The 23326-nt window shown below is 36.9% G+C and overlaps 1 non-coding gene across 1 annotated transcript; it reads left to right on the top strand.

Annotated features, from left to right (window-relative positions):
* The first annotated feature begins 18972 nt into the window (after positions 1-18972).
* On the top strand, positions 18973-19162 carry LOC133051386 (U2 spliceosomal RNA). The gene has a single exon (XR_009691870.1). It is a non-coding gene; the product is annotated as a U2 spliceosomal RNA (small nuclear RNA).
* Positions 19163-23326: the final 4164 nt, after the last annotated feature.

Here is a 23326-nt window from a genome sequence, read left to right as displayed (position 1 = left end):
TGTTTAACATAATGTCTGTCAGGACCCTGGAAGCAGGCTGTGTGATGCCCAAGACTAGAGCAGGGAAGTGTGCATTTCTCCAGAGTTTATATATACTACAATTACAGTTATATATCATTAAGTATAATTATAATGTCTTATCTAACCCCGTCCCAATTCAGTCCCTGTTCCCCATCACCATGACAACACATATCCTGTACAGACATTCTTTATCAGCAGTCATAGGTGAGACCTTTTGACTTTTCTTTTCAGGGATCTCATCCAGATTTCATATTCTATTCATATGGGATCCTGACTTTCTAATGTCTAAAATATATAAATCCTTTATAACCAACAGGAAAAAGAAAATAACGTCTTTACATTCTAATCACGAAGAAGGTTGCTCAAAATCCTAAGCCAGAAAGGAATGAAAAATATTTCCAGGAACTTCATCTTGGAAGATATTTCAATATTCATGAGAAACATTATTGACCATTAAAATATCTAAGAAGGAAAACCAAAGCCTGCAGATGAAGGCCAGCTAAAGGCGGATTTAAAATCCTCTGCCCTTGAAGCTGTGCTAATAGAGCCCACACCACTTCCATTTGATTAGGTTCTTCTTTAAGCCTGTGTAATCCTCTCAACTAGTACAGTACTGTGCTTTCCCTTTATTTCTGACTCTTACTCTTAAGGCCCTTAACAATAACAACAACAACAACAACAACAACAAAAATGACTTGGCTGACTGCCAAAATAACACAACTGACTAGAATTCCAAACTCTGACATATGTCTTCTATGCGAGGTTGTTCAACAGTGCCTAGATTTCTGAACCTTCTGTATGCTGGGCAGGTTGGCTGCTGGCTGATAACAAGCATTTTCCCAGTATTTCACCTGCCCTCAAGAAGAAATCTGTTGTAACTACTCGTGAAAGATCAAGTTCCATTTTGCCCTTTTTCTGTGATTTCTCCCATCACCCTCTCAACAACTCAATGAGAAAGTCTTACTAGTTGCATTATAGGGAGAAGGAAATCTGAGCTTTAAAAGTTAAGTAAGTTATTCAGGGTTATGGATCTTGTGAAAAAGCAGCAAGTTAAAACCCAGGTCTGTCCGACTACAGAAGTCCTTTTCTTTCTGTTACACTAGTTAGCTCCAAAACAGTGTTATTCATAATGTCAGTCTTAAGAGTGTTTTACAATATTTAAAGAAGTATTTTAATTGACTTGCATCCAATAATAGCTTATCACTTCCCTTAAGAAGCAACTATTTTTCCTCATCTGTTCAATAAGAAAATTCAATCTCAACAGATATTTCATATTCCCTCTGTCAAACTTGTGATAGTAAAAGAGCTCTTCTGTTCAATTGTTATTACAGTTATTTCGTGTACATGTGATCATAGTCAATGATGTCTGCTATGCCCTGTCCTTTCTGCAGGAAATACAGAAAATAAGTCAACTTTCACATCTTGCCAATGCTTATAATTTAGTCCATTGCTCAGACTCCTAAGCTTCTGTTTAAATTCTGTTTTTCTATTTGTATTATTGATTTTTTCTTTACCACTAATAATTTTTGCTGTTGCTGTTTTATCATATTCAAGAAAATCTTGCTTCTGAACCTCATTAACAGTATTTCCTATAGACCAACAGCACTTGGAAATGTAATAAGCTTGAGTAATCTGAAAATAATACTCCTCCCACTCTTAATTTTTTAATATTTTTTTCTTTCTTTCTTTAAAAAAATTTTTTTTGGTGATACCTCGCAGCATGGGATATTCCCCAACCAGGGATTGAAACTGTTCCCCCTCCAGTGGAAGAGCAGGGTTTCAAACACTGGACTGTCAGGGGAGTCCCACTTCTCCCATGTATATATAACCACACCTTGGGGAAATATTCTATGACCCTTTCCACTTTCTCAAAAAAGACATGCTTTCATCTAGAGAAAAACAAAGCTTGGAACAGTTGGCTGCCTACTGAACACTTCCATATGGAAGTCTGTGATTCCCAAATTTTCTGACTAGTAATGCATGTTGGCATCTGCTTATTTCATCTGGAGGCTGCTGGTAGTATACAAATTTTTTATCTTCATTTTCCTAAATAGTGTTTCCTTTGTTCACCATAACTTTAGGTCAAAACTCTTTCTGCTTATTATTTCCAAAATATGCCCTCCTTCTACATTTCTTACCACCCTTCCTTGAATTATTCTAATAAACCAATTGTTAAAAGAGACCCCAACAGGAGGATTTCTACACCAAGAGTGCTTCTTTGAAGTTTTAGAAGCCCTTGGACCAGAGTTTTCTGAAATACAAACAATATCATAAGGAGAAGCCCACTACTATTATCATTTAATGGAACTGCTTATCACATCGCTCTCTAGCTCCACAGAGAGCAGACTTAGGTATCTCTTTGAAGAGTAAGCAGTGAGTTCTAGGTCATAGGCAGCCAATTATTTCCTAACAGTGGTTTCTATTTTCCCAATTAAACTCTGATTGATATAATGACATAATTTAATAAAAAGTGAGATTAAGAACCTAGGCTATCTGACCATGAGCCCCACGCTCTTTCTACAAAGAAATAAACGGCACACTTATGACGGTGAGGAAATTTTCACCACCTTGGACATATACATAATACCCATGGCTTACTAAAGTTGCACTTAGTACTATGGTTCTAGTTCAGTGTCTTATTTTACAGATGAGAAAACTGAGGTCCACAATTATTGAGACTTGCCAGAATCACCCAGAGAGAATGTACCATTGCCATAACATGGATACAAATCTTCTGAGCTACATACAGAAATTCTTTTACTTGATTAACACATTAACTTTCATATTACTACAAAGGAAGAAAGAATCTGGGGACTGGATACAAGAGAGTAATAGGTTCGGGTCTTGCCAAGAAAGGGAAGACAAATCCTGAAGATGCTGCCCTTTTTGAAGGAAATTAAGAGTAGAAGGAGGTGTTAAGATTAATGCTGTCCTTTCAAATTGTACCAACATAATTCACACACACACACACACACACATATCAGTTATCTATCAAAGCCAAGTCTATTTGTGGGAATAAAACTATGGGTCTAACATAACTTCATTCTTTAGGATTGCAGAAACAAGTCTGTTTTGAATAGTAAAGGAAACTGTGAGGTATAAAAAAGTGGGGATGCTGATTTCCCTTTGTGCCTGAGTAGGACATTGATCACCTGCGTCCACTGTCTGGCAGGTGAAGAGCTGGTGGGTGACTTGCTCATGTAAATTCTCCAGAGCACTGCCATTCAGGGTGGGAACTACAGATTCCCAAAGGGGAAGAAAGGATAAACTCGGAGTAAATTCAATACACTTAAGTTCCTAACAGAATTTTCTGTGGACTAATTATTAATATTATCAGGAGAGGCACTGAGAAAGTAAAATGGATTCTAAAATTCCCAAATGGAGTTTTTTAAAAGCAAATGTGCTCACTCTTTTCTTCACACTGGCTCCCTTCTCTTCACTACCTTGCCCCTTTCTGAGTCACTGCATATCACAGCTGAAAGAGGCATCTGGGGCCTTCTCTAGGGCAGCCCCAGACATCTGGGTGGGGAGACAGAGGAGTTGCTGCCATTTCTGCATGAAGAGAAGAGTCACCAAAACAGAGAAATTGCAAGTATGACTCTAAGCCCTGTCTTATTTTCGGGTGTTTCTTTAATTCTTCTTTCAATTTATTCCACAGAAAAAAATTTTAAAGACCAAAAAACTTGAAAAAGCTTTGCAAATGTCAGTCAAGAACACAAAGATTGCACTCACAAAATACCTTATTGTAAACAAATATTCATCTCAGTAGGCAAGAGCTGAATGTCTGATTTAGAGGTTACCCTGAGACAGTCAAAAGAGTCGAAAAACCTCAGATTCAATGTGATTGCAACCTAAGAAGTGGGAAAGGGCAAAATTTTTTGGCCACAACATGCAGCTTGCAAGATCTTAGTTCCCTGACCAAGGATTGAACCTTGCCAGGGAATCCCAGGAGAAGGGAATGGAGAGGAGGAATGAGGATTCATGATGCATGGCTAAGAAGGCCGAGATCAACAAGCTTGGTGAGAAAGCTCAAGAAACAGCTTGAATTGAACTTAAACAAAACTAGCTAATAAAGTAGAATATCAATGTGATACTTGAATAGAAGGCTGAAATAATTCTAGAATATAAAAATAGAGAAAGAATAATAGAAGAGTCTGGTCATTTCATTGAAAAATTAAAGACAAACATAAACATTTTGGTGGACTTAGAAAACTAAATATAATCATATATCAATAAAAGTCATAAACTGAACTAAAAATCTTAACAAAAGAGAATAAAAAAGAGAAAACATTGAATTCTTTCTCGAGGTCCTTTAATATTTGTGATAACTTTATAAGATAAATATTATTATTTTTACTTTTTAGATTAGGAGGCCATGATTCTAGAAGATTCATAATGTGCTTGAGGTCACACAGATATTTTTGTTTCTGCAACTATTGGTAGGTATTTTACAAAAAAGAATTTCATGGTAAATAATTTTTGAAAAACAGCTTATCACATTTCTCTCTTCTAGAGATTAAGCTCTGAGAGTTTGTGCAGAGATAAGTCTTTTCACTCTCCCTTTAACCCAAAATTTCTCAAACTTAAAACATGATGGGAAATGTGTGTGTGTTTGTGTGTGTGTATGTTTGTGTGTTCTTGCTACCTTTGTGAGCACATGAATGTTCTACGGGAAGCATCTTGGAAAAGATATCAAAAGTTATAATGGAGCTAAGCCAATAAAGTTGAATTTAATAGAGGGCAATTTAAATCTGGCATTGGATAGTTTCAGAATTTCCATAGCTGTGTTTAAAGAAGAAATTGGATATGTTTAAAGTCTGCTTATGCAGGGAAAAAATTCAGGGCAACAATGTCATTTAAAATGCTAAGGAGCAGGGCTATCATGAGTCAAAAGATGATAACTAAGCCAAAAGTCAATGAAATCTCAGGCTATATTAATAAGAGTATAATGCCAATAACAACTGAGGCATGTCTGACCCTGGATAAAACATTGAAATAGAATGTTTACAAATTAAAGAAGAATCAGACATTGACAATGTTTAAAGTTCTGGGAACAATGTCACTTGACATTACTGGGGAATGTGAGAATATTTTAAATGATATAAATATTTGGTTAGAGGCTTGGGGCTACTGAGGAGAGGTAGTTATCTTCCATAGTTAACAGATTGTCATAAAGATAATGGTGTAGACTTGGTGTTTTTCTAGAGTGATGAACAAGGACTAACAAATTACAGTGATAAGGGATTAAGTTTATTTTTATACATGATAAAATGATTCACTAAGATATCTGAGAAAAATATGGGTTGATGAATGATTAGACTTCTTATATAGTCTCTTAGAAGTTACCAAAGACTAGAGGCATTTTCCAGTTACTTCATTTAATAGAGGTTCACTCTGGAAATTCATTAGTGAAAAAGGAGGTCTCCAGTTATCAAAGTATGTTCCCAGACAAGAATACTAGAATGGGTCATCATTTCCTACTCCAGGGGATCTTCCTGACCTAGGAGTCGAACACATATCTCTTGCATTGGCAGGCAGATTCTTTACCACTGATCCACTAGGGAAATCCCAGAAATCCCAAAGCTGTTTTTAAAGAAGAAATAGAACATTATATACTGATGTCCAGAATTCAAACATCTTTCACTATCAAAGAACTGTTCTGTTGACCCAACACAGCAACAGCAGTGATTGACTTTGCTTTTGACTGGGCTTATCCTCTTTGCTACTCCAGCAACTTTGATCTGCCCCACAATTAAGTTCCTTCCAATTATCAAAGTACATTCTTTCAAGCAACTGTAGAGTACTTGTTTGGTGCTCAGAAGAAAATTGGGCATCTGAATTTCAGGCACTCTTCTAGATGACAAACTCACCACTAGCCAATTGTTCAGCCTTGATTTTCACCATTCCCTTCTCCATACTTTTCCCATTTGATTGCCCTTCAGAACTCATATGTATACAACAACTAATTCTATATTTCTCATTAGTCTTTTCAAATCACATTGATTTACCACTCAGATAATAAATCCCAGGGGAAATATCCAAGAGATTGAGCATCTACAATGTACCAGGTTCCCAAGGCTGCAGTCGAGAAGACAGATGAGTATCCTGTTCTCACAGTTCTAATTTAGGAAGGCAGACACTGAACAATGAAGTATGAATAGATAATTCCAGATAGAGATAAGTGTTATAAAGAAAAGAAGCTGGGTAATAGAATAAGGAAAAGCAACAAAGATCGGGACAAGGAAGAGCTTATTTCTACTCTCGCAGCAGACTCTGAGAAGTGAAGAACTGAGTGATGAGAAGCCTCCCACTTGAACACTGGAAGGAAAAATGGTTAAAGTAGAGGGAACCACAATGGTAAGCATGACATGTTTAGGGAAGAGAGGCCACTATGGCAAAAGCACAAAAATCAATGTGGTTGAAGATGTGGTCAGTGTGATGAGCAAGAGCCAGATTCTGCAAGGATGTGGAAACCTTGAGAATGAGTTTGTATTTAAACTAAGTTCAATGGGAACAAGCAACTGGAGTGTTTCTAGCAATGAACCAGGAGGATCTAATTTACATTGTTAAGAGCTTACTCTGGTTATTTAGCACAAAGGAGTGGAAGTAGGGAAGTTATTTAGTTTTTTGAAACATTCAGTAATACAGACAAAAAATAGTTGATGGCTTGGACTATCATTGAAAGTGGGTCCAGAGAAGAAATGGTGACTCTAAGAGGTGGTCAGATTCAGGATATATTTTGGAAGTAAAGTCAATAGGTTTTATGATTGATGTGATGTGTGAAATCAAAATGAGGAATTGAAGCAACAATTTTTGTACTTTATTCCTCAATCTATTTTATACCAGTCTCTGCACTGCATGGTAGGAGTTCAAAATTGATAACAAAAATAAAGTAGCTAAGTAAGAGAAGGTTTGAAAATGAGGAAGGGTCTACTTGATATTAGAGAATTACAGAACAATGCATTGTGAGACTGGCATAGAAATAAAAGTAAGTAAAGGTTGTCTCTAATTCTGTGATCACTGTAGAAAGACCAGGGCTTCTGCATTTGTGAGATTTTCCATGTCTTTCCTCTATTTATTCTACCTCTGTTTCTATATTTTAAACAAGACTATACATTTTTCACAATGTTTCATTAAGTGCTACAGCCTTATTATATAATTTTGATAAAATTTGGTCAGCATAGATATGGACAAAGAAAAGCTAAAATAAAATGAAAGTAAAAAAATATGTAAAGGCAAAGGGGATGAAAGAAATAGAGGGGGAAAGCTTGAAACATGGCTGGAAAATACAAAGCAAATTCACTTCTAATCATCAGCTCTTGTGTACTTTTGAACTGAGGAAGTTTTGAGCTGAGTGAGCTAAAAAGGTGGCCAAGACTGATAACATGTCTTTGTTAACAGAAAAAATTAAAATGAGTCTACTTGAGGGAGGCAAATTTAGAAGTCCTCTAATGAGCTTCTCAGCCAAAAAAAAAAAAATCTGAACCTAACATTTGGTTCATAAGTTAGTTTTCTTACTGAAAGAAGAGTCTAGTGAAACAAATTTTACAAAATGCCGAAAGAAAACGTCTACAGAGTTGAGACTCCAAACCACTGCACTTCAGGCCTTTCTCTCTATTTTTTTTTTTTTTCATCCTCTTTGTTGGTTAACCTAGAAACTATGCATCAGGCTTCTAGGCAATACAAAGGTCTGAATGCTTTGTGATAGATATTTGAAAAAAATCACATTATGTCTATCAAATCTTGTATTTGTGGAGATGAACAGTAAAAACCAGGGGAACAAATCTGCAATCTGTTTTTGTTCTACAAGGATAATGCCCAGAACCCTTTGGGCTAGAGGAAGAATAGCACAGGATCTCAGGCCATGTCCTTGAAGTATTAATACAAATATGATTGCACAAGACGTCCCATGGAAGATCTGCTTAGACCTTTGTATTTTGATAAACCAAGTTTCGTAACCTTATAAATGCTGCAAGGAAATTTTAGTAAGAATCTCATGAAAGTAGAAAACTTTGTAGAAAACGTTACAAAGCTTTACTTCTTTAAGTCTCAGGGTAATTGTAAGCATCTGATTTTGCTGCTGCTGCTGCTGCTAAGTCGCTTCAGTCATGTCTGATTCTGCGATCCCATAGACGGCAGCCCACCAGGCTCCCCCGTCCCTGGGATTCTCCAGGCAAGAACACTAGAGTGGGTTGCCATTTCCTTCTCCAAAGCATCTGATTTTACCACCTCATTAATCTGGGAAACGGTCAGCTCCTTTTAACCATGGATAAAGAGTACGAGAAATTTAAAGTTTCAAAGCTCTAAACTCTTCTAACCCAGTTTTTCAAACAGTTACAGAAAATATTTTGTCAACATAAGTAAGTAAAATAAAGTGGTACTTGAGTTAAAAATGGAATATTTATATAGAACTTATCATAGTGAAATGGCTATGGTAAATGAGTCAGTTGGAGAGATACACATTAGTTTTATATAAAATATAAAAGTAGTGATATTAACATAGAGAACAACTTTTCCTTTTTATTGGTCATCAGCAAATATCAGTGTGCCCCTCTGGAAAAAAATATTTTCCATCAGCGGGGGAAAATAACTAGTATATCTAGATGGTTAAAGTAACCCTGGGAAAAAATGTCAAAATCTAAAGCTTAATTCACATGTTTAAGCTGCTTTAAATGTCTTGGGGTTTCCCAGGTGATGCTGGTGATAAATAACCTACCTACCAATGCAGGAGACATAAGAGACATGGGCTCAATCCCTGGGAAGATCCCCTGGAGGAGGAAATGACAACCCACTCCAGTATTCTTGCCTGGAGAATCCCCATGGACAGAGGAGCCTGGCAGGCTACAGTCCATAGGGTCGCAAAGCGTCAGACATGACTGAAGTAACTTAGCACACACACGCACAAGCCACTTTATTGGGAAGCATGCCCTACTGCCAAAAGAGCACAGAGTATATAGTAAGAAAGACAAGTTTGCCTCCGTGCTCCATCACTAACCAGCCAGGTTATCTCAGGTCAGTTGCTTTACTTTTCTGAGCCCCAAAGTCCTTAATTGTAAAATTAAGACTCAGAAACCTCATTGGAATTGCTCAAAGATGTAAATGAGACATCAACTTGGAAGCATTTTACTCATGATATGTAGTGCTTCGGGGCTTCCCTGGGGCTCAGGTGGTAAAGAATCTGCCTGCAATGCAGTAGATCTTGGTTCAATCCCTGGGTCGGGAAGATCTCCTGCGGAAGGGAATGGCTACTAGCTATTCCAGTATTCTTGCCTGGATAATCCCTTGGACAGAGGAGCCTGGTGGGCTACCCTGTAGCCCATGGGGTCGCAAAGAATCGGACACAACTGAGCAACTAACACACACACACACACACACAATGCTTAGAATACCTTCACATCTAATTCACTGTATCATCACTACTATAGTTGGCAAAACTATATCAATTTGTACTTATAGGAGAATAGCACCTATTCAAGAAATGAAAATTAAACGAGTCCCATAATTTTATTTTCCCTTAAAGTACTGAATGCTACTCTGTAATTATACTGAGGCACTTTATTATTGAGGCTTCCCTCGTGGCTCAGATGGTAAAGCGTCTGCCTACAATGCGGGAGACCCGGGTTCAATATCTGGGTCGGGAAGATCTCCTGGAGAAGGAGCAATGAGTTGTGTGTGCTCAGTCCTTAGCTATGAATTAACCATCTCTTTACACAAATACACATCTTTTTAGCTTAGAAGCTCAGGACAAAGGATAGTGAGAAACTTGCCTTTTTTTACAGACTTAGGGATAAATGGAATAAGTAAAAGTAAAAGGCTACCAAAATAGACAATTTCTTCTCATTCAAAGGCATTTTAAAAGAGAGTATCTAGAGAAGAGCACCAAGTGTGTGGTTATTTAAGGTGAACATATTTGGAAAGTAATGGTCTAAGTTATAAAACTCAAGTAGGGTTATTTATAAATAAAGAGAAATTCTAGAATCAATAAAGAATTTTCCAACTTTCACACTTTTAAAAGAGTTGGGGAGATAAAAGCCAAAGTGTGGCAGTTTTTAAACATAATTAACATTTAGTGAATCTTCCTTATAGACCAGGCACTAAACTGAGAGCTTACATTAACAATCTCATTTCATCACCCAACAGCTTTGTGATTTGTGTAATAAATTTTGACCTTGATTTTAAAGATAAGGAATAGGCCAAGATTATACAATTATGAGACAGAAACACTAGCATCTGATTCCAAAGTCCAAGCTCTCAACCCTTTCACTATTCTCTTTAACAAGACCAGTAGATCTCATGAGCTTCTGCTCAAACATTTCCACTTACCAATAACAGCCTCCTGGTATTTAACCATAACTTACAGGATCAAAGTCTTCAAAATGAGCAGCATAATATTGGACACAGTCTGACAATTTGTGTTCATTTTCTTCAAGAGCTTGTGAAAGTCTCCAGATTGAGCTTATGTGTTTTTCCAAGTGAAGTCATTTTTAAAACTTCCATTTTCTTTTCCTCTTGAAAGTATCAGTAGGTATGAATTTCAGTAAATTCTGATTTATTAGGTTGATTTGCAGGAATCCCCTCCTCTTATGTAACCTCTTGCTTTCAATGAAGATATAAATTCTTTCTTTTTATTGGCAGCATTTATTGAGTCTAAGTATGTGCCAGCTACAATGCTAAGCTCTATGTATAATTTACTCAATTTAATCCTCACAAACCTCTATAGATAGATGTTGCTATTATCTCTGTGTTATGTCTGAAGAAATTGAGACTCAAAGAAGTTAAGTGTCTTGTCCAACATTATAAAGCTTGCAGAGTGAGACAGGGTTTGATCCCAGACCTATGGGACTACAAGTTCAAACTTTTAGTCATTATAAAGTTGGGTTAATGTCACTTTTTATTAGCTGAGTGTGCCTTGGACAAGACAGAAAACTTTAATGACCTACAATGTCCTCATATTAAAAATGGGAACGATGATATATTGGGCTGACCAAAAAGTTTGCTCGGGCTTTCTGTAATATCTTATGAAAAACCCAAATGAACTTTTTGGCCAACCTAATAACTAGCTCTTAGATTATGACCAGTAAATATGAAATAATGTATGTGTGTTAGCTTAAAGAGCACTAGAACATATGTAGTAAGTATTAAATAAATACAAACTAAAATTTTAATTCTACCCAGCAGTGTTTTTGAAAAGAAATGATAAACTCTATACAAATATGTTCGGGTGTATCTCAGATTTTATGCACACCAAGATTCAATAATGGCAGGACAGAGAAGCTTCCTGGAAAGACTTCTACCTAATTATGTACTGTTAAAATGCTACTGTTGGTGTTGGTTAATCTTGCTTGGACTTGTCTTTTGGCTTAAACCTCACTCTCCATGTGAGTTACTATCCAAGTCCTATGGAGAGGAGAGGCTATAAGTAAAAGCTCCCACAGTATTTTTGTGACCCAAAGTATCTGTAAGACCCTGGTGGGAAAAAACAGAAATGCAAGTGTCACTCTCTATGATCAAAGTAACATGGAGGAAAGACAGAGTCCCTTAAAAATGTTTTTCTGGGAAGAAGTTCAGAGTGTTTAAACCCTTCCTCTTGCTTTGTTGTTTGGGCTTGCCTCCTTAGATGGTATCTCATATCAAACCACATCAAAGGACCATCCTGCAGGCTTACACTGAAAAAGAAGCAGGCCTTGAATTTAACCCCATTTTTCTAAAATCATTTGGTTTGGAATTTCAAGAAAATATGTCAAAGTTACATTTATTCTATAGTTTTCCTTAAAATCTACCAAAAGCGCCCAAGAAGTTTAAATGAGGAGGAACATTACACTCACAAGTTCAGAAAACAGCTAGCAAACAAACATAAAAAAAAAAAAATCAAGGGGGACAAACACATAAAATCTACTGAGTTCAGTTTGGTAAATGTAGCCAAAAATGAGGGAGGAAGATATAAACTTAAGCATCTTGAAGTAAGCCAAAGGATCACTCAAAGACTCTGCCAATGGCATTTTATACAACGTAAGGAGGATTAAGGGCATGGCTTCTGAAGAAGACTCATGGTACAGTCCTAAGAAAGTCAAAGCCAACACCATGCAAATAGAACAGGAGAAACTGCCATCAAGGCTGGGGTATCTGACCTCCAACCACCATCTGGAGGTAACATGAGGAGGAGGACAGAAGAGGAACAAAACCCAGATTTGCAGTTAAGGATGAATGCAACTGAGCAGAAATAAATCCAGAATGATCACTTTTAAGACCATGGTAAGCCAATATGCTCTACTGAAACCCAATATGATCTCCGCCTAGTTCACCTGCTCACATAGAAAGGAAACATGCTATCAGGTCAGAAAACTATGTTGAATTGATGAGGACTTGTGAGGCAACATTCCTAATCTGAAGCTGTTCATGACTCCAACTCAGACCTGGGGTGCATGGTTCACACTACTCTTAATTAAAGCACAGGTGCACATTAACTTCCTCATTCAAGAAGAGGAATAAGAAACAAAGATCCCAACATGGGAACCTCAACCGAAAGCCACAATTTTTTTTTAAATGAATAAAAAGATAAGAACAGCAAAAAATCTAAGAGAACCCTATGAAATGGAAAAAAATTAAACTCTACTACCCTACACTCATAAAATTAAAAGGATTATGAACTCTGAAAAGGGATTCAATGAAGAGCTACAGTGATCAAGAACACACCAAAGAAACAAATCACCCTGGTTAAGAGTAACCAGAAACAATAGATTGTATCATCAAGGTCTTCAGTTGAAACTATTAGGTACAGAATAAAAAATAACTATGTACTACATATTTTTTAAAATAAAAATATTGCTTTTTTAAAATGAGCAAGGGACAAAAGAGTACTAAGTAATGATGAAAATTTTAAAAAGAACCAAGTAGAACATTTAGAGAAAACAAGTACTGAAATTAAACATTCAGTGGATGGATTAAATAAGAGTTTAGGTCCAGATGAAAGAACAATCTGAAGAAATTACCCAGAATTAGTTAAATGTGAATAAATCAGGATGGAAACAGTGAAACTAGGAGATGGAAAATGCAAAATAGAGGTAAAAACACAGAAGCATAGAATGGCATTATCTAACACACATCTAATTAAATATGCAAAAGGAGAAAAATAAAATGGAGGCAAGGTGATATTCAAGAGATATAGCTGAAAAATTTCCAGAACTGATAAAAAATAAGAAGTCCTAGATATAGAAAGCAAAATATAGACCAATCAAGATAAACAAAAGAAATCAATACCTAGACATATAGCAGTAAAAAGGGTAATAATAATAGACAAGAAGAAGATACTAAAATTATTCACTTAGAAAAAAAACTAGAAAGTAAAATAAACTGATAGCAGATTTCTGAGTGGCAAAAACTTAATAAAGCTGTAAAATAAAATCTTTAATGTGTTGAGAGAATATGCTACATACCTAAAATTATGAATCTATAAAAATCTTTATTTTTAAAAATGTGAAATGAAGATTGCTTTTATATTAAAAAAAGAGGATTCACCACTAGATTTTTACTAAAAGATCTTTTTTCTGGATCAGTCCTGAGAAAATGGTCTCAGAACTGCCTGAGATTCAAGAAATAGTAAAAATTAATCAAGATAAGGGTAATAAAGATTGTCTTTACAAAATAATAGTTATTATATTTAATTTGTATAATTAGAAGACAGAATTGAAATACTAGAAAATAATAGAATGCAAGTCAAGAGGATGATCAGAGTTAATGGATAATATTTTGGATAATATTCTTTATTTCATCAAAAGAGGAGGTTAACTGTTTTTATAAACTTCAGACTTTGCTAGGTTATTAAGTGCACAAGGTACAAGTTTAAGGGTGCCCATTAAAAGAGTTAAAATAGAAGGTATAATCTCGAGTTCAACCTGATAGATGGAAAACAAAAACAAAATTCATTCACTTAAAATGGAGCATTTTCAGAAGATAGAAAAAACAAATCAATAGCTCCAGCACACATAAAATACTAGGACAAAAAATTCACTTATCAAAATAAATAAAATGAAACTAAATATTACAACAAAAAAGTAGATTTTTTAAGGATAAACTCTTCTAAAAATTGATCTATATTCTGTTTATAAGAGACATCTGAAAGTTAAAGATCCAAAGACATTGAAAGCATGGAAAATGATACACCAGGCAAATAACAAATTAAAAATCCTGAAATGCCTATATTAATATCAGAAATATGGACTTTAATACAAAAATTACTGTGGGGACAAAGACATCTCTACAAAGTGATGAATGTTGCCAGCCATCAGAAAGATGTATTAATTCTAAACTTTTTTACATCTAATAAGATAACTTCAGAATACATAAAGCAAAGTGGAAGACTCAAATACATGCCTCATTGACCAAGCACAGAAACGTGAATTATATATAATTTTGTAGGCAGAAATTAGAGAATATACATCTGCTCTGGTACATGTGGAACAAGAAAATCTTGATCTATAACAAGATTTAAAAATCTCAGTTAATGTTAAACAAAATACATGATACAAGCCATTTTATTTTCAGTGTAGTTAATTAAGAAATGGGCTTCCCTTGTGGCTCAGCTGGTAAAGAATCCGCTTGCAATGTGGGAGACCTGGGTTTGATCCCTGGGTTGGGAAGATCCCCTGGAGAAAGGTAAGGCTACCCACTCCAGTATTCTGGCCTGGAGAATTCCATGGCCTGTATAGTCCACGGGGTTGCAAAGAGTTGGACACAACTGAGCAACTTTCACTTTAATTAAGAAATAAATAACAAAAAGTTAAATAAAGCATCCCATACATTTGGAGATATAAAACACAATTCCGTAATTGTAAAATAATAATAATGCAAAATTAAAATATTTAGTACTAAACAACAATAAAAAATAAAAATATCAAATATGGGATAAAACCTATGGGATGCATCCAAACTAATCATTAGAAAGAAATCTATGATCTTAAATTATTACTTTAGAAAATACAAATCCATTATAAGAAGTTAGAAATATAACAGTAGGCTAAGTTTGAAGAAAGTAGTAGGAAGAAGAAAATTTTAGAAGCGCTAAAATTAATGTGCTATATGCTCAGTCATGTCCGCCTCTTTGCGGCCCCAGTCTCCATTGCCTATGGAATTTTCCAGGCAAGAATAACTGGAGTGGGTAGCTATTTTCTACTCCAGGGAATCTTCCCAACCCAAGGATCAAACCCAAATCACCTGCATTGGCAGATGGATTCTTTACCACTAGCATCACCTGGTAAGCCCAAAAATCAATCAAACAAAAATACAATAAATTCAACAAAGATAAAAGTTCATTCTTTAAAGACTTTAAAAGACTAATAAAATAGACAAGCTTCTACCAAGATTGAAGAAGGAAAATGAAAAGAGACAAATAAATAATATTAAGATTTTTTTTTTAAGGTAATTTAACCAATAAAAAGTGGGCTTCCCAGGTGGCACCAGTGGTAAAGAATCTGCCTATGAATGCAGGAGAAATGAGAGATCTGGGTTCAATCTCTGGGCCAGGAAGATTCCCTGGAGAAGGGCATGGCAACCCACTCCAGTATTCTTGCCTAGAGAATCCCATCAGCAGAAGAGCCTGGAGATCTACAGTCCATGGAGTCACAGAGAGTCAAATGACTGAAGTGACTTAACACACACATATGCACAACCAAAAAGGTAGAAAGAAAATAAAATGATACTGTGAAAAATATTATGTTAAAGACTTTAAAAAGTGATACAAAATGAAGAGTTCTAGAAATAAATTATTAAAAAGTTCTCAAGAAGAAACAATTCTGGAATAATCCTAAAAATAGTAGAGAAAAATCAAAACAAAATTTTAATGATTTTCTGCAAAGCAAATAGTAGACCTAGGGGATTTTAAAGTTGAGTTCTATCAATCCTTTGAGGACCAGACTATGGCAGCCTTTCAGAAACTCTCTGGGAGAACAGAAAAAGACAAACATTGCTCAGTTCATTCTAACTCTAGAATTACCTTGATAGTCCACAGGGCCACAATGAGGAAAATAGTTCAGTCAAGAGTCAGTACTAGAAAGTTTTGTATAATCTTAAACCTCAAATATTTGTTGGATCATAGACAAAGCAGTATAAACAGCCTCAGGTATGCAGATGACACCACTCTAAAGGCAGAAAGTGAAGAGGAACTAAAGAGCCTCTTGATGAGATTGAAGGGGCAGAGTGAAAAAGCTGGCTTAAAATTCAACATTTTCAAAACTAAAATCATGGCATCTGGTCCCATCAGTTCATGGCAAATAAAAGGGGAAAAAGTGGAAGCAGTGACAGATTTTACTTTCTTGGGCTCCAAAATCAATGTGGAAGGTGACTACAGCCATGAAATTAAAAGATGTTTGCTCCTTTGAAGGAAAGCTATGGCAAACCTAGTTCAGTTCAGTTCAGTCACTCAGTCGTGTCCAACTCCCTGTGACCCCATGAACCACAGCACGCCAGGCCTCCCTGTCCATCATCAACTCCCAGAATCCACCAAAACCCATGTCCATAGAGTTGATGATGCCATCCAACCATCCCATCCTCTGTCATCTCCTTCTCCTCCTGCCTTCAATCTTTCCCAGCTTCATGGTCTTTTCAAATGAGTCAACTCTTTGCATCAGGTGGCCAAAGTATTGGAGTTTCAGCTTCAGCATCAGTCCTTCCAATGAACACCCAGGACTGATCTCATTTAGGATGGACTGGTTGGATTTCCTTGCAGTCCAAGGGACTCTCAAGAGTCTTCTCCAACACCACAGTTCAAAAGCATCAATTTTTCTGCACTCAGCTTTCTTTATAGTCCAACTCTCACATCTATACATAACCACTGGAGAAACCATAGCCTTGACTAGACAGACCTTTGTTGGCAAAGTAATGTCTCTGATTTTTAATATGCTGTCTAGATTGGTCATAGCTTTCCTTCCAAGGAGTAAGCATCTTTTAATTTCATGGCTGCAATCACCATCTGCAGTGATTTTGGAGTGTATTAAAAAGCAAAGACATGACTTTGCCAACAAAGATCCCTATAGTCAAAGCTATGGTTTTTCCAGTAGTCGTGTAGGGATGTGACAATGTGTGTGGGCATTCCCTCCGTCATGTCCAACTCTTTGTTGGCCCATGGACTGTAGCCCACCAGGCTCCTCTGTCCATAGAATTTTCCAGGCAAGAATACAGAGTGGGTTGCCATTTCCTACTCCAAAGCATCTCCCCGACCCAGGAATTGAACCTGTGTCTCTTTGCACTTCCTGCAATGGCAGGCAGATTTGTTACCACTGTGCCACTTGGGAAGATGCTACTGATGTTGACAGTTGGACTGTAAAGAGCACCATAGAATTGATGCTTTTGAATTGTGGTGCTGGAGACGATTCTTGAGAGTCCCTTAAAAAGCAAGGAAATCAAACCCATCAATCCTAAAGGAAATCAATCCTGACTATTCATTGGAAGCACTTATGCTGAAGTTGAAGCTCCAATACTTTGTCCACCTGATGCGAAGAGCCAGCTCATCAGAAAAGACCCTGATGCAGGGAAAGACTGAAGGCAAAAGAAGGGGGCGGCAGAAGATGAAGTGGTTAGATGGCATCACCAGCTCAATGGACGTGAATTTGGGCAAACTCTGGGAGATAGTGAAGGACAGGAAAGACTGGCACGCTGCATGCTACAGTCCATGGGGTCACAAAGAGTCAGGATACCACTTAGGGACTGAATAATAATAGCAAACTTCCAATAGTATAAGGAGGATGGGGTGAGAGTGGGGTGATTGGATATCTGTAACCAGCACACACAAAGAAGAAGAAAATCAGGAAATCATTAGCATAAGAAAGGGATTCATTAAAATAGTTTAAATGCTAATAAGAAGGAAAAAATTTTTTTAACTTAATAAGAAATTTCAGGGAGAAATAAATTTTAAAAGGCTTAGATATTAAAAACTTGATTCTAAATTTTACAAAAATAAATAGACTCTGATGAAATTTAAAACATCAAGTTATTGAGCATTATATATGATATAACTCATTTATATAAATATATTATGTTTTCGGTTTGAGGTATATTAAAAACTACAATTACACACACACACACATATATATACATATATATTTTTTAAGCCACAATTTAATATATCAATGCCCAGACAAAGGCCTGTAAGAAAGCTCACTAAAGTGTTGACAAAAACTCCTCTGAGGAAGTGAGTAGGAGTTAACTGTGAATATTTTTAATATGATTTCATAAAAACACAAAATTGTTTTCTCACTGCCAGGTAACTATGCTCATGAATATTCTCATTTTATTGCAGGAGGGGGGACCCCTTTCAGGGCCTGAAAGTGGGCTCTTGTCTAACACTTGGAAATGAATCATCCAAGGAGACACATGTGTTGACAAAGCAAGAGATTTTATTGGGAAGGGGTGCCCAGGCAGAGAGCTATAGAAGAGGGTAAGGGAACCCAGGAGGACTGCTCGGCCACGTGGCTCACAGTCTCAGGTTTTATGGTGATGGGATTAGTTTCTGGGTTGTCTTCAGCCAATCATTCTAACTCAGAGTCCTTCCTGGTGGTGCACCCCTTGTTCAGCCAAGATGGATGCCAGCGAGAAGGATTCTGGGAGGAGGTTGGACACATGGTTGTCATATTTTGACCTTTCCTGAACTCTCCCGGGTGGTGGTAGCTTATTAGTTCCATGTTCCACCTTTTCAGTTGTTTTATCTCCTGTCATAAAACAGCTCATGCAAATGGTTACTATGGTGCCTGGCAAGGGTGAGCGGTTTCAGACAGTGTGCTTCCCCTAACAATTTGAGGAATGTCAATAATCCATGCTTGATTCCTGTTAAGCATGTTCCATGTTCTGGCGCCTCACAAAGGGATTCTGCTCTTGTAAACTTGACATTTTCAAATTCTTTTTTGTTTCCAAAATAAGCCCAGTGGGGACACATATTTCTATTGCCTTTCTAAAATGATTGTCATCACTTCTCGGCCTTTTGGCTAAGATAAAGTATAGTATCTGTTGTTATCAGTTTAAAAGGACTGCCAAGTTTTTATCTGTTCCATGGCTAGCAATGCATACACAATATTTTTTGCTGTTGTTGTTTTTTGTTTTTAAGGCAAAAACATCAATAGATATCTTTTGGACCACTTTGAATGTGAAATTCTTCCCCTTAAAATAGCGACAATCAAAAACCTCCAGTTGCACAGAAGTAAAGTATGTGGATTTACATACAATCTCAAATTAAAAAAATCAACATACATACTGCAAACATGAACATGCATTAAATCCAAAGATTTTGCTAAAAGCAGTGAATATCAACTCAGTATTGGCCTGGCAATATACCACTTCTAAACTCAGTGTATCTTTTTCCCTGAGTTTGTCAACTCTGATGACAGAGAAAGGGAAGAAATTCATTATTACTGGCCTGCAAATCCTGTGAAAGATTTTAGTCTCTTGGGTATTTAAATACAATCGTTCAACAGATTTGAGCACCCATTAGAGGTCCAGATAAAACTGACAGCCCCTTTGCTCTTAAGTAAAAGGAGTGAGAAGAGTTTTGGGGTGTAAGAAACCAAACCAGTTTAGATGCTTCCTATGTGTATATACAATGGTTGGTACAGTGGGAAACATAGAAATGAATACATAAATAAATCTGCCTTCAAAGAATAAGGCATAAGATAAAAACACAAGTCACTATTCAGTATAACAAAGAAGAGAATCAGTACTATTAATATCAGGAAAGAGAAGCAAAAAGATCAAAGATAGGGAAAAGACAGAGAGTTCATTTCAAGCAGAAAATTCAAATGGAAAATTGTGGGTGTGGTCTGGATATGCATGCATATGTATACTTGCACACATGTAGAGTGATGAGCATGACATTTGAGCCAATTTACAAATAATGAATTTCAGAAAATTAGACGTGAAGAGGGGGACCAATAGGCTGAGGGAGCAGAGTAAATAAAACAATAATGTCAAGGAAGTTTGGGTGAAGGGAGGTTCAATTCAGTTCAGTTCAGTCACTCTGTGTGTGTGTGTGTCTGTGTGTGTGTCCAACTCTTTGGGACCACATGGACAGCAACACGTCAGGCTTCCCTGTCCATCACCAACTCCTGGAGCTTGCTCAAACTCATGTCCATTGAGTCAGTGATGCCATCCAACCATCTCGTCCTCTGTTGTCCCTTTCTTCTCCTGCCTTCAATCTTTCCCAGCATCAGGGTCTTTTCCAATGAGTTAGTTCTTCACATCAGGTTGCCAAATTATTTGAGCTTCAGCTTCAGCATCAGTCCTTCCAATGAATATTCAGGACTGATTTCCTTTACAAATGAATGGTTTGATCTCCTTGAAGTCCAAGAGACTCTCATGAGTCTTCTCCAACACCACAGTTCAAAAGCATCAATTCTTTGGCATTCAGCTTTCTTTATGGTCCAGCTTTCACATCCATACATGCCTACTGGAAAAACCATAGCTTAGACTAGATGGACCTCTGTCAGCAAAGTAATGTCTCTGCTTTTTAATATGCTGTCTAGATTGGTCATAGCTTTTCTTCCCAGGAGCAAGCATCTTTTAATTTCATGGCTACAGTCACAATCTGCAGTGATTTTGGAGCTCAATAAAATTAATTCTGTCACTGTTTCCATTGTTCCCCTATCTATTTTCCATGAAGTGATGGGACCAGATACCACAATCTTTGTTTTTTGAATGTTGAGTTTTAAACCAGCTTTTTCACTCTCCTTTCGGAGGGAGGGAGGTTGCAGACTACCAAATACAATCTGAGGTAATTTTGACACATAGTGGATCAATCTACAAAGTCTATTAAAGCAGATAATCATGAAATGGCATGCATTTATTTTAACCTAAAATATACATGTATAGGGGCTTCCCAAAAGGCACTAGTGGTAAAGAACCCATCTGCCAATGCAGAAGAAATAAGATATCCCGTTTCAATCCCAGGGTCCAAAATATCCCCTAGAGAAAGGAATGGCTACTCACTCCAGTATTCTTGCCTAGAGAATCCCATGAACAGAGGAACCTGGTGGCCTATAGTCCATAGGGTTACAAAGAGTCAGACATGACTAAAGTGACTTCACATGCATGCATACAGGTATAGATTCACTCATCACCATTTTGACCTAAGGCCTTGTACTCTTCTTTCAGTATAGATCCACTACCTGGCACTCCAATGTTATCCTTCTTGTATAAAGCGTTACCCAGAACATTCAGTCTTAGCTTCTTTAAAATGAAAGGAAAATTAGAAGACCCTTGTGAAGAAATCTAATTGCAGAATTTTGGAGTTTTGCTATTTTCTTCTAACTTTTTATATTGTCCAGCCAAATTTCAACAACAGATTTAAAATTACAAGCCCAGATGAGAACAAAAACAAAGAAACCTTGAATGGCATATCCCCACTAGCAGGAGCAGAAGTGCGTGGACATACCATAGGTGGGGGAAGGTAGGAACGGAGAGCTTGAGTCACTCTGTGGGGCAGTTAAGCAGACGTCTGTTGAGAAAGTCACTAAGCCACAGACACAGGCAGAGAAGCAGGGCAAATAAGGCTGGACAGGAAAATTGTAACCATGTGAGAAGAACGTTTAGAGTTCTGCTAAGGTTTTATGATTGGTTTGACCAACAACAGAATGTTTTACTGGAAAATGACTTTCAGTTCACTTCAACCTTTGGAAGATAGATCTAGCAACTTCGTACAGTGAGTGGAATAGACAGAGATTGGAGTTAGGGCATGGATTGGGCAAGGAGTTTTGGCAATAATCTAGGTTGAGGCCAGAAGTTGCAAACTGCTTTTCATCAGGCTACAAACAGCTGGAAAATATATTCTGGTTGGTTTGCAATGTGTTTTCTAAAATTTAAAATTTAGTTTTGAACATTTAGAAACCAGTAGACCATGCAGAAACAAAGAAAGAGAGGAAGGGAGGAAGGAAGAGAAGAAAGAAAGAAAGAAGGAAGGAGGGAGGGAAGTCTGAAAAATAATTCAGCAGGGCTGAGCAGCATCTGGCTTCCTGGCCATGACCTCCTGAGTCTCACCTACCTTTCCCTGATGTCCTGACACTGAGAGAGACTGTCTGTTCAAAATGATTTGTGATCCAGCCCATATCACTCATTTATATATTCTCCCTAATCTCTGTAGTCGTAGAGAATCGCTGTTCATTCAGTATAACTGAAATACAGGATATATAGGATAAGCAGGATAAGATAGGGTCAGACAGTTAGATTAAGAGCAAGGAATTATGTCTGGGAAAACTGCTTAGGTACACAGCAGTGGTATGTGAAATTATAACAGAAGATGAGAACCCCAAGAAAAGAATATAAAGAGGAGAGAACCTAAGGAATAGCTCACTTAAGTGGCTGAAAGAGAAATCAGAAAAGGAATAATCAAGAAGGCAGTAGTGTTTCATAAAGGAAAGAGGCTGACTGCAGGTATCAAATGTTACAAAGTGGTTGAGGAAGATAAAGTTTAATTGAAAGAACCACAGCCTTGTTCTTTAGAAGGTTGTCAATGACACTTTTCCAAGACTAGCTGTTAACAGAAGGGAAAAGATACAGCAACAGATGCAAGAAGAAATCAGTCAAGAGAAGATGGATATATACAGATGTATACATATGTATGTATGTATATATACATATATACACAGATATATACATGTATCTGTATATATACACATATATTTAAGGGAAATATGTTGTGACAAATTTCTCTAAGTTTGGAAGTGGAGACAGCAAGTAATCTTGGACTATGATTTTGTTAACAAGGGAAGAATCACTAGCTTGGCTTTTTAATGAAGCAGTTGTAACACAAGTCACAGTCTACCCTACCAGGTGTAAAAAAACAGGACTTTTCATCAGCAAACAAGGAGTATCTTTGGTATGTGAAGTTGGATATCATTGGAGGAGAACCAAGACGTCAGAAAAGAAACACTGGTTCCCTCTCTCTAGACTCTAAAGCCAGATCTTTAAGACCTTTCATTAACTGAAATTGTCCTTAATGAAGTCCACTAACAGGAAAATATCACAAAGAGATTTCACCACAGGGGAAGGAGCAGTCTCAGCTGGTGGGTTTAGCTTAATATCAGAACCTTGCTCAGTACGCAAAGAGGGGTTGCTCCAGTGTGCAAAATTAGACCACAACTCCTTCCAATTCAGCCATCCGATTAAGAAAGGTGTCTTGAAGACAAAAGATGGAGTATATATAAATTATATTTTTAATTAAAAATGTGTATATCTAGTTTAAAAATAGATACAACATATGAATGAAAATTAAGAGAACTGAAATCTTGGAAACTCACATTCTTTTGGCTGCTTTAAATACCTAGGCTGGCCC

This window comes from Dama dama, chromosome 33 (assembly GCF_033118175.1).
Source record: "Dama dama isolate Ldn47 chromosome 33, ASM3311817v1, whole genome shotgun sequence".
NCBI lineage: Eukaryota > Metazoa > Chordata > Mammalia > Artiodactyla > Cervidae > Dama > Dama dama.
The sequence above is the reverse complement of the archived record's forward strand: the minus strand, read 5'-3'. Positions and strand labels throughout refer to the sequence as shown.